Genomic DNA, 12,157 nt, shown 5'->3' with positions numbered 1-12,157 from the left:
TGTCTAAACAAAACCTTAGACATTGTAAGTGCAGGGTAGCCATAAGAGTATATGGTCTGGGAGTCTGTTTTACACGAACTCCACAGCACCATAATGGCTACACTGAAAACTGGGAAGTTTGGTATCAAACTTCTCAGCACAATAAATGCACACTGATGCCAGTGTACATTTTATTGTGAAATACACCACCGAGGGCACCTTAGAGGTGCCCCCTGAAACTTAACCGACTATCTGTGTAGGCTGACTAGTTTTAGCAGCCTGCCACAAACCGAGACATGTTGCTGGCCCCATGGGGAGAGTGCCTTTGTCACACTGAGGCCAGTAACAAAGCCTGCACTGGGTGGAGATGCTAACACCTCCCCCAGGCAGGAATTGTCACACCTGGCGGTGAGCCTCAAAGGCTCACCTCCTTTGTGCCAACCCAGCAGGACACTCCAGCTAGTGGAGTTGCCCGCCCCCTCCGGCCAGGCCCCACTTTTGGCGGCAAGGCCGGAGAAAATAATGAGAAAAACAAGGAGGAGTCACTGGCCAGTCAGGACAGCCCCTAAGGTGTCCTGAGCTGAAGTGACTCTAACTTTTAGAAATCCTCCATCTTGCAGATGGAGGAGTCCCCCAATAGGGTTAGGATTGTGACCCCCTCCCCTTGGGAGGAGGCACAAAGAGGGTGTACCCACCCTCAGGGCTAGTAGCCATTGGCTACTAACCCCCCAGACCTAAACACGCCCTTAAATTTAGTATTTAAGGGCTACCCTGAACCCTAGAAAATTAGATTCCTGCAACTACAAGAAGAAGGACTGCCCAGCTGAAAACCCCTGCAGCGGAAGACCAGAAGACGACAACTGCCTTGGCTCCAGAAACTCACCGGCCTGTCTCCTGCCTTCCAAAGATCCTGCTCCAGCGACGCCTTCCAAAGGGACCAGCGACCTCGACATCCTCTGAGGACTGCCCCTGCTTCGAAAAGACAAGAAACTCCCGAGGACAGCGGACCTGCTCCAAGAAAAGCTGCAACTTTGTTTCCAGCAGCTTTAAAGAACCCTGCAAGCTCCCCGCAAGAAGCGTGAGACTTGCAACACTGCACCCGGCGACCCCGACTCGGCTGGTGGAGATCCGACGCCTCAGGAGGGACCCCAGGACTACTCTGATACTGTGAGTACCAAAACCTGTCCCCCCTGAGCCCCCACAGCGCCGCCTGCAGAGGGAATCCCGAGGCTTCCCCTGACCGCGACTCCTTGAACCTAAAGTCCCGACGCCTGGGAGAGACCCTGCATCCGCAGCCCCCAGGACCCGAAGGACCGGACTTTCACTGGAGAAGTGACCCCCAGGAGTCCCTCTCCCTTACCCAAGTGGAGGTTTCCCCGAGGAATCCCCCCCTTGCCTGCCTGCAGCGCTGAAGAGATCCCGAGATCTCTCATAGACTAACATTGCAAACCCGACGCTTGTTTCTACACTGCACCCGGCCGCCCCCGCGCTGCTGAGGGTGAAATTTCTGTGTGGGCTTGTGTCCCCCCCGGTGCCCTACAAAACCCCCCTGGTCTGCCCTCCGAAGACGCGGGTACTTACCTGCAAGCAGACCGGAACCGGGGCACCCCCTTCTCTCCATTCTAGCCTATGCGTTTTGGGCACCACTTTGAACTCTGCACCTGACCGGCCCTGAGCTGCTGGTGTGGTGACTTTGGGGTTGCTCTGAACCCCCAACGGTGGGCTACCTTGGACCAAGAACTGAACCCTGTAAGTGTCTTACTTACCTGGTAAAACTAACAAATACTTACCTCCCCTAGGAACTGTGAAAATTGCACTAAGTGTCCACTTTTAAAACAGCTATTTGTGAATAACTTGAAAAGTATACATGCAATTTTGATGATTTGAAGTTCCTAAAGTACTTACCTGCAATACCTTTCGAATGAGATATTACATGTAGAATTTGAACCTGTGGTTCTTAAAATAAACTAAGAAAAGATATTTTTCTATATAAAAACCTATTGGCTGGATTTGTCTCTGAGTGTGTGTACCTCATTTATTGTCTGTGTATGTACAACAAATGCTTAACACTACTCCTTGGATAAGCCTACTGCTCGACCACACTACCACAAAATAGAGCATTAGTATTATCTCTTTTTACCACTATTTTACCTCTAAGGGGAACCCTTGGACTCTGTGCATGCTATTCCTTACTTTGAAATAGCACATACAGAGCCAACTTCCTACAATTGCTCAAAAGGAAAGAACATAAATCATAAATGATAGACGCATAACCTGCATTCCAATAAGCTTTGTTGCACAATTCGTTTATGGTAAAGATCCAATGTATCACATTCAGTGACTAGAAATTGAAATCAAAGCACCCACATTCGCCCATCAAAAGAAAAGCCTGGGAAAGCTTTATGTGGGCATTGTGGTGAGAAAAATAAATGATTTTAAGCTGATGAGAGAGGTACAAGAGATAGGAAAAAAAGAGGGCAGTATTTGAAGAGGTCAGGATGTGTTGGGGTAACAAAGCCTGCACCCATTTCAGAACACAGAGTAGAAGGCAATACAGATGGAGTAGATGAAGACAACACATCGGACGATGGAGGTGGAGATGGTAGGGCTCATTTCTTTTTAGGGAGATTTTAAAAGAGCAACACGTCAATAAACATGAATAAAGAAAGCAGTGGCAACAGTTTCTACTCAGAGACCATGTTTTTTTATTCAAACGCATTGACATGCTTGTTTATTAGCATATTACATTCACCTTAGGAGTGAGAAAAAAAAGTTTGTGTTAAAATACTTTTTTGTTTTACCAAAGTTAATTTGTTAAATATAATACTAAAATATGACAAAGACAATATATAAAACAAACATTTTAGGAATGAGATCAAATTAAAGACCAACGGTTCTGCATAAAGCACACATAACTTACCTCCAGTAACACTCTTTTTGGTAGAGACTAACTAGAGATCCTCACCTTTTGAGTATTCCCCAGGCGTCAGACTGGATTCTGAAACTTTTCCAACCGTACCTCTGTGCTCTGAAATGATGTGCGGAGCCTATGAAGAGACTACTCTCGGTGGCCTCAGACGCAGAGCCCCAAAAGCAAATTGGTTGTGACCACTGTGCAGGTTCCTAGACTTGAGATCATAGAGCCGAGTACAGCTAGTAGAAATGCACTGTAAAACGTTAATGATACTAAGGAATAACTAACAATCCACAATAACTAAGATTGACTTACAATGAGAGCATAAAATTCTGCTCCAGCATGATTTTTCATGCTGCTTTCTCTACAAAATCTTTGTCAAATTATCTTTTCTATGCTAATTTTGTCTACAAAATAATACAGAGACTGTGTATATCCCTAACTTCCAATGAATTCCAGCTCTTCTGAAAAGAATAATTTTTCAGTGCTGGCAATAAAATCCTGATTTTTGTAATTGGCCTTGTAGCAACCAGGGCAGTTAGAACACCATTGTTTTTTCTCTTGTTTCATTTTGTCTGTTGCTGGAGTTGTACTCATACTCTGTTTCTATCAAGAGGGATGATGTGCATCAGTCAGCTGTTACTCAGTCAGTCTCACTGTGAGATACGCACTGTCCCATGTTCTTGTGATCTTCAGGGACAGGTGAAATGGCATATATAAAGCATAATCATGCTGCTACAAATAGCTTCTGATAGAGACTTCTAATTGCACATTCCTCACTTTCTGAATATTTTGCTAGGTGTCAGATTGGATCCAGAAGCTTTTCTAAAAATACCTCTGCGCACCAGTAGGTGATGCGTTTAGCTCCGCACCCACACTGTTCTGCCCTGGAAATTATGTGGCGACTATATAGGCGCCACTCCCATGAGCTGTTATAAGTTCCTTTTCTCCGTGAGACCAGATGTAGAACTATAGCTACTGCTTATCACTTAGAGATCTTTAGCCCCAACAAAATTACAGTGGGCAACAGAAATGTCACTTCCGAATGTTGACAGGTTTGAACTCTGTAAGAACTCCTGCAAGCAAATGTCTGTGACAGATCGTGATTAGGTTTAACTGTGGTGCCTGGGATTGAGTCGGGCCTGTAGTGATTGTGCGCAGATGAACCTCAAGGTCATATTGCACTGCAAGGCAAAACTCTACATCGCCAAGCACTGAACAACTCCTCGTCAAGGCTGGTCCAAGTGTAGGTCTCGGTCCTGGTCCAGAATTCACAGAGGTCGACCCAAAGGTCATTTTTTTGTTGTGCTACAACTATTTGCAGAAGTTGAAGAAAAAAAACAACTCCAAACAAGACTGTTACCTATCATTCTTGTAATCCTAAGAAGGTGCAAGGATGTCACATTCCTCCAGATCTTGCTTGTGAAGCCAGTTAACTTATGCGTCAAGCCCACAACTTGTCCCAGTACACCCAGTTTCTAGGGCCACCTGCAAAACCAATACAGATTCTGTACCTCATGTACCGTCTTCTATCTCCACAATTGACGCCGGTTGCTGGAGCATTAACACCGACATTGGCACGAGGTGCCCATTGTGCTCTCAGACTTGGAGGTGCTACAACCTTTGCCAAGCTGTGCCCGCTTTCAGTTGTATTTCAGCATGCTCTTAACATCTCACCTACACAAGAAAGATCTCACATACTGCACTTCTTGTTAAGCATGGTACAGATTCTGACAATGATTAAGATGCAGGTTAATAAAGTGGCCAACTCTATCAGGAAAAGAATTGATATGAGGACCTTCAAGAGGCCAGTGGCATTGACACACCGGTAAGGTCCTGCCACTAATGAGTGTGCTTATTTTGCGGTGGTCCTATGGTAAACCACTAGTGAACCCTTACTGTCCTTTAAGAGGTACTTACTGATATACTCTTCTAGGGGCCTAAGCGAAGCCTTGCTCTGCCCCAAAACCTGTTCCCTCTCCTCCTGGCTGTGCCAGAAATAGATCTCAATTGTTATTCCATCTACTTTCTGGTGCTAAAAATGGTTGAGACCTTCCTCCACTTATAGACCCACACCCTCTAAACACCTTCTGGAAGGACAAATTAAGAAAGTTCAACTTGGACCAGGTTACCCTGGATTGTGGCTGGATAGGCAGAAGCCCTATTTCCATGTTCCAATCCTGCAGGCCCATCGGTGCTAGCTGCAGTTCACGGTGGGACAGAAGCAATTTTGGGGTTCACTATAAACGTGCCAAAGATGCATCGCTCTCTTTTTCAAACACTCCCCTTCATAAAAGCCATTCTGGAAATGGTTGTTTTGTGCCTTTCTCCCCGGAAAGGAAAGTTCAGGATATTTCTGGAACTTTCAGCCTCAGTCCTGGATTTCAGTGAGGTTGACTGAGGTTTCTGGTGTTGATGTCCTCCTGCATACCGCTGGCCAAACATTTCTGGTGGCATATGCTGGATCAACAGTGGGACCTGGAGATTCTGTGGACTCAACATTAAGGGGACCTTTTTTGCCAAGTCAGATTCCAGGAAAGACTGTAAAAAAAATCTGCAGTGGCTACTAGACCACGATGGAGTGAACTATAGACCCCTCACGCTAGCCTACCCAGAAATGACAGTGACGACCAATGTATCACTACTTGGTTGGGGCAAAAAACCAGGGGAGGTGGAGTTCAGAGGCAGGTGGTCTCCGGCCAAGTCCTTGATCCACATTCACTTTTTGGAGCGGAGGGCTATTCCTTCCGTCCATCAATGGGATGCTGGTTCAGGACCTTATTAACACCTAGCATGTGGTATTGCAACAAACTGGGTGGGGTCACGGACCCTGGGCCAGGAGGACCTGCACCTCTGGAAATCGCTGAACCATCAAGTTATTTTCATGGTGGCAAACCTCTTGGCAGGCTCCTTTTTGTATGCCAGGGCAGACAAAGTCAGCTGGTGACCCGTAGTGAACCACAATTGACAGTTGCACCCAGAGGTGACCCTGAGGTGATGAAAGGTCTCATCCGCAAATGGGGAGAACCTTTGCTCTATCTATTCACCAATGTCAGCAGTTCTGTGTGTCAGAGTATCTGACAGAAACGTTTAGCTGCAGATTCCTTACCTTAGAATTATCCCTAGGAGTCAAACTTGATCTAGAAATTTTAGAGAAGTACCCCTGAGGGCCGGTAGGTGGCAGTGTCATCTGCACTGGAAGTGGCATACGCAGTACTGATATAGCAGCCACTTCGGCGTGCTATAATCAGTTCTTTACTTCTCCTCAACAGATAGCTCCGATCCATGGACACATTTTCAGAATGTCCCCCAAGAAACTGGCTCTTTTCAAACTATGTGGTGCTTTTCACTGGCAGATGTCTGTGACAAACGCCACAGTCTATCTATGGTGCCTGGACAATGACTGAGGGCTGTGAGGATTACTGCTCCATGAACCCAAAGGTGCTGAGCGAGAGCTCCCTCAAGCTCCATGCTGCTGGAAGCCAGTCCCTGGACCGCTTGTGGAGTAGCACAGTTGTCATCTGGGTCAAAGTCGTCATCTCTTAAATCACACAAGAAAACAAATATCTAAGAAGTTGAAGAGATGTCTGATTTCCCCGCAAATGTATAAATACTCAGGTGAGACGACAGAGCATCGGCATTCCAGGCCCGCGCCTCTATGGAGCCTCAACTAGGGTTGGCTTCGCACTTCCCCAATTTTTCCAGAGTGCCCTTCGCCCAACTTAGAGAATTCTATGAGGTTGTGCACCTCACTTTTGGGTGGCATGACCCCTCTGGAGTGCCTTTAGGCCCCATGGGTTCAGGAGGAACCACTACTGTATTCCAGCCAGCGGATACAACCTCAGCCTCTTGGAGTCAGTGATGGATCCAGAATGGCACTGCCGGCAAGACAAACCTCACACCCCCACTCCTGTAACAACGCCCTTAGACGACATCTCCATCGCTCTTAACTCAGACACTGGGCAGAACTGGCATCGTAAAGCCAGAGCCATCTGGAGATATGCTTTCCAGGTTGGAACCAGAGCCTTTTCTCTTTGACAGGCCAGGTACACTGAGGGAACGGGAGGCATATGGCAATCCTAATGATCACCACCAACCACTGAATAACACTGAGGACACCTAGTATGAGGATCTGGCAGATGCCACTAGGGTACACCTCACTTGCTCTTCCCTCCTTTGAAGCAGTGCACCCTCTGAAGCAACAAGAGGATGGGGCCTCCTTCAGTAGGGTGGTGCATAGGGCAGCTGTGATCATGGACCCTCACTGTTAGTCAAGACTAACATCTCGACAAAGGTGCTGCAGCTGAGGACTGCCCCCCTCCAAACCCTTGCTTCCCTTTAATGAAGCCCTCACTGATGCCCTCCCTGGGCCTGGACCAAGCCCTGCATGGGGAGTTCTGCGCACAGGATGATTGCCCACCGCTACCACCCCCCCTCAGGTCCTCCAGTTAGGACATCTAAGAAGCTGGGGGCCTTCTGAAAGAATGCTCTCTTCTGCCAGTTGAACACTGCCGCTGGAGAACACCACATGCCTCTTGAGCCATTAGTCCCACATAATCTGGGATTCTGTTACACAAGTGCTGCCTATGGTCTCTAGGAGGTCTGACCCACAATCTCAGGCTATTGCTGACGGGAAGGATGCATCAAAATTCACCATTTGTTGTGGGCTTGATATGACTGACTTGCTGAAAAGAGCGGTTCCTTCATAGGTAGCCCTTCGGCATCACGCCTGCCTGAGAACTACTGGTGCTTCTGGGGAAGTCCAAACATTGCATATGTATGTTTTTTAATGGTACCAGTCTCTTTGGAGAGAAGGGGGACTCAAGTCCTAGAGTACTTTAAGGACTCCATTGATAAGGCCAGGTCCTTTGGTCTATCTATGGCACTTTGACACCCCGTTGGCCTTTTGCCCCTTTCATGGCCATGGAAGGGGTTTCAAACCATGTCAATACCTTTCTCAGCCGTCATGCTTGCAAGCTTCAAAGCCCTTTCATGTACGAAGACACATTTCCTATAGACCATGCGGGTCAGGAAGCCAGCGATCAGGCAAGTCCACCACTCCCCCGCCAGATGCAGCCTCCAAGCCCTATTAGTTTGACCCCTACCATCTTCAGCATACAGTAGCAGGGGACAGGGACAGAATACACCATCACCTGCTCTACTGGAGGTCAATACTGTCACAACAGTTAGTTCTGCAAATTTTACAAAGGGACTACTCCATCACCTTTGTTGCAATCACTGTATCCATGCCATTCAATTACGACTGGTTGACAGAGGACCATCTTTTCTTACTCTGCACGCAAGTGGCGGCACTCTTGGCTAAGGGAGCTATTGAGAGGGTGCCGGCATCAGAAGCTGGTTGTGGTTGCCATTCCCATGGTGATCAACAACAGAGGCCTTCACCCTATATCCTATCTGCGCCTTCTCAAACTCTTCCTCAATCAGGAGAAATTCAAATGCTCACACTCGCTCAAGTTCTGTCAGTCCTGAATACAGGAGACTGGATGGTGGAACTGGACTTGCAGGACCCATAATTTCACATTCTCGTCCTGCCCACCCTCAGAGATTACCTTCTGTTCATGGTGGGCCAGGAGCACTTTCAATTCACTGTGCTCTCCTTGGGCCTCACCAGCACAGCTCAGATGTTCACCAAGGTGATGGCAATGGTTGCAGCACACTTGCGGAGATCACAGGTGCTAGTCTTCCCTTATCTTTACGACTGGCTGTTGAAAGCGACCTAGTTTCAGCAGTCATGTCCCACCTCCACACTACAGCAAACTTCCTACACTGGCTGGAGTTCACTAAGTGCGGAAGTCACACTGGATTCCCTCTCAGACAATACCTTTGATTGGAGCTGTTCACAGTGGAGTTTTGTGTTTATTCTCTTGAACAGCGAGTCCTAGATATACAGGCTATCATAAAGATGTCTTCAGCTTCTATCCTGGGTTTCAGTGAAAAAGATAGAGGCTCTTGGGACTCATGGCCTATTGCACCCTTCTTGTAACACATGGCTGTTGGTATATGGGGGCTCTGCAAGGGGAATGACTTTCCAATGTGCTCAGCATCAGGGCAATATCTCCAACAGGGTCCCGATCTTGAAAGCAACAGATCTGCTGTGGTGGCTGCAGAGCTGCAATCGGACAGTGACAGACCTTCACCCCCCCCCCCCAACCCCTCTCCCTTTCCCAGACAGAACCGACTGTAGTGGCAGATACATCCCTCCTGGGCTGAGGGGGCCTTCTGGGGAGGTGGAGATCAGAGGACAATGATCTCCAGCGGAGTCCGTGCTCCACATAAACTTGGAGCTTCAGGTGATTTGACTGCCATTGAGGCCTTTCTGCCCTTTATGAAGAGAAGGCTATGCAGGTCTTCACAGACATTACCACTGCCATGTGGCACTATAATAAACAGGCCGGGTGGTGGTTGTGGACCCTTTGTCAGGAGGCTCAGCGTCTCTGGAAATGGCTGGAACACCAGGTTATTTCCCTGGTGGTTCAACACATGGTAGTCGCTCTGAATCCCAGGGAGGACAAACTCAGCCATCGATGCGCAGCAGATCACAATGGCATCTCCATCCAAAGGTGATGTAATTTCTTGTTCAAGAGGGGAAGAACCTTGGTTAGATCTGTTCACCATCACGGAGTACGTGCAATGTCAGCAGTTCTGCATACTGGAGTTTCCAAGGCAGCTAACGCTCAGAGAGGCTTTTTTGTCGTTAGTGGAGCTCCGGCTTCCCGTACGCCTCTCCACCAATACCACTCTCCTGCCCAGAGCTCTCAAGAAAATCAGGAACAACTGGGCCCAAGTTATTCTTACACCAGCTGATTGGTCACAGAGAGCCTGGTTTATTGAGGGGTTCAGCATCAGTCCTCCAATCAGGCTGCCTCGTGGGAAGGATCTTCTGGTTCAGCAGCAGGGGAGAGGCCTCACACAAACGGGCACATGGTTCATATTCATGAACGGGGATTGAGCAGCAACACCTGACAGCTTTCGATCTTCCTCCTGATGTTGGTGAGACTATTCTGGCACTTAGGGGTACATCGGGGTCAAGAAAGTGAAGACTATGCAGAAATTAACCATCTACAGATGGATAGTGCTCCGCATAAAGATCTGCTATACACTGGCCAAGAAGCAACCACCTGAGGGATTGTGTGTTCATTCTATCAGAGTCTAAGCTGCAACCACTGAATTAGCTCAAGGAGTACTGGTCCTGGACATCTGTGAGGCTGCAATGTGGGCTTCCTTGTACATCTTTAATAAGCACTTCTGGCTGGACAGTCAGGTCCATCGGGACAGGCATTTTGCCTGTTCAGTTCTGCTGGACTTTCTATTCTAAATTGGGTTTGCAGGCCCGCCTTCAGGGAGGCATTGCTTGGGTATCTATTCTAATGTAAGCAATCTGCAGTTAGATGTGCCTATCAGATAAGCAAGTTACATACCTTTTGTGAAAGCAAAATAAAATCAACACGAGATCTTGAACCATTGTCCAAGCATTTAGCAATTGCATTTAGGATACTGTTTAAAGGTTGCTTTCGTTAAACACGCATACATTCCTCTGTATGACCTCTTGAGCTAAAACATGAGGTTTTCTCGTCTTCTGTTTTCAAATTATAAATGCAGACATGGTGTAGGGACAGTGTTATCTCAGCTTTGTGCAGTCGCAAATCACTAAACCTTTGAAGCTTAGAGAAAGAATTGGTTATTTTGAAAATAAAATGTAACTGCTTTAGGATGTTTGAGAAAATAAAAGTGGGATGTGTTACAGAATTATAGCTTCTTACACTACGAAGCTGGAATGTGACTTTTAGAGGGGTTAGAATGCTACACATGAAATACAATGTGTCCTAGACAGGGACTTTGAAATTGAGACAAGGAGGCACTCTTGGAGGCACCATATCCTAAATTACTCTACCGATAAGCTGGTTTTCCCTTAAAGAATAATTACTTTTACTGTCAATTGTATGTTTTTGCAGCTTTTTGTAGCTTGTGAAATAGTGCTTGTAATGCAAACTAATGAGCGTTGAACCTTATAAAAAGCCTCTAATGACTGTTTTTGAAGAGCTCCACAGTGTGTTACTGTGAGCAGAGTCTTCCGCCTACAGGCTCTAGCAAATAAACTTTGCTATGATTTTCATACCAGGACTGTGTATTGACCATTATTTCTCTTCAAGACAAAATTTTGCTTTGACACTTTGGTAACGTCTTATCTGGTACAGACTATCTACCACAAATTCCTTCCGACCCACCCATCCTCCATCTGCCAACAGATATCTAGGGACAGAGCTTTATCTGGTAGACTTTCTAGCCACAGATTCCTTACCTCCCCACTCTGCGACCTGATTAGAGGATGAGGATTTCCCTCTTTAAAAGGGCCCTAGAAACTCACATCAGTTGTAAGTACTCATCTTGGCTCCTCGCACGGAAAGTCCTGAAAATGAACTGACATCAGGTCGCTGAGGTGGCACTTATATGGGTACCACATAAGTCACTTATGGCATGAAGCCGAACAAAATCCCTTACCGGCGCACAGGTGTTCTGCTTGAAAAGTTCCAGTTCCCGTCTGATGCTTGGGGATCATTTTAAAGTAAGGATTCTGCGGATGGAGAGTTATCAGATAAGGAGTTACCGAGGGTAAGTAACTCATTCTTCCAAAGGATCTCTTGCTCAGAGATGCGTTCCATCTAGGTTAGATGTTAGGGGCCCCTGTATGCCTACCCCGCTAATACCTCTTCTGCCTGAGTTTTGCAGAAGATCAGGACTGACCGTGCCTAAGTGATCCTAATGGCCCTGGTTTGGGCATGGAGAGTATGATAGAGAGCTCCTGGGCTCAGCATCTGTCCTCCGATCAGGCCGCCTCTCCTGGATGGCATGCTGTTACAGCAACAGAGCAGGGTTCTACACGTGGGTCATCACAATCTCCACCTTCATGCTTGGAGATTTAACAGCAACAGCTGAACACCTTCGACCTTCCTCCAGAGAGAAGTCTTCTCGGCTGCCAGATGTCCTTTGACAAAAACTGTATAAGCCTGTAATTGGGACAAATGTGTGGCTTAGGGCAAAGTTATCTGACGATCTGCTTATTTTATCTCTCACCCAGCAAGGTTTTCATCTGTGCACAGTTAAAGGGTATATTTCGTATTTTATTTTTAATAGAAAGGCCTACAACATCTGTATCCTTCCTCTCTCCATGATGTTGCAGTGGGGTGTTTATTTGGCCAGAAATCACAACAGAGGGTGATGGCTAGCTATGTTAAGCTACACTAG

At 47.0% G+C, this 12,157-nt stretch overlaps 1 protein-coding gene across 12 annotated transcripts in view; it reads right to left on the bottom strand.

Annotated features, from left to right (window-relative positions):
• The window catches only part of FRYL (FRY like transcription coactivator), a 1,894,812-nt gene that overhangs the window by 1,207,506 nt on the left and 675,149 nt on the right, over window positions 1-12,157 (bottom strand). The gene's annotated exons all lie outside the window — the stretch shown is intronic.

This window comes from Pleurodeles waltl, chromosome 1_2 (genome assembly GCF_031143425.1).
Source record: "Pleurodeles waltl isolate 20211129_DDA chromosome 1_2, aPleWal1.hap1.20221129, whole genome shotgun sequence".
Classification (NCBI taxonomy): domain Eukaryota; kingdom Metazoa; phylum Chordata; class Amphibia; order Caudata; family Salamandridae; genus Pleurodeles; species Pleurodeles waltl.
Note: the sequence above shows the minus strand (reverse complement) of the source record. Positions and strands in the feature narration are given on the sequence as shown.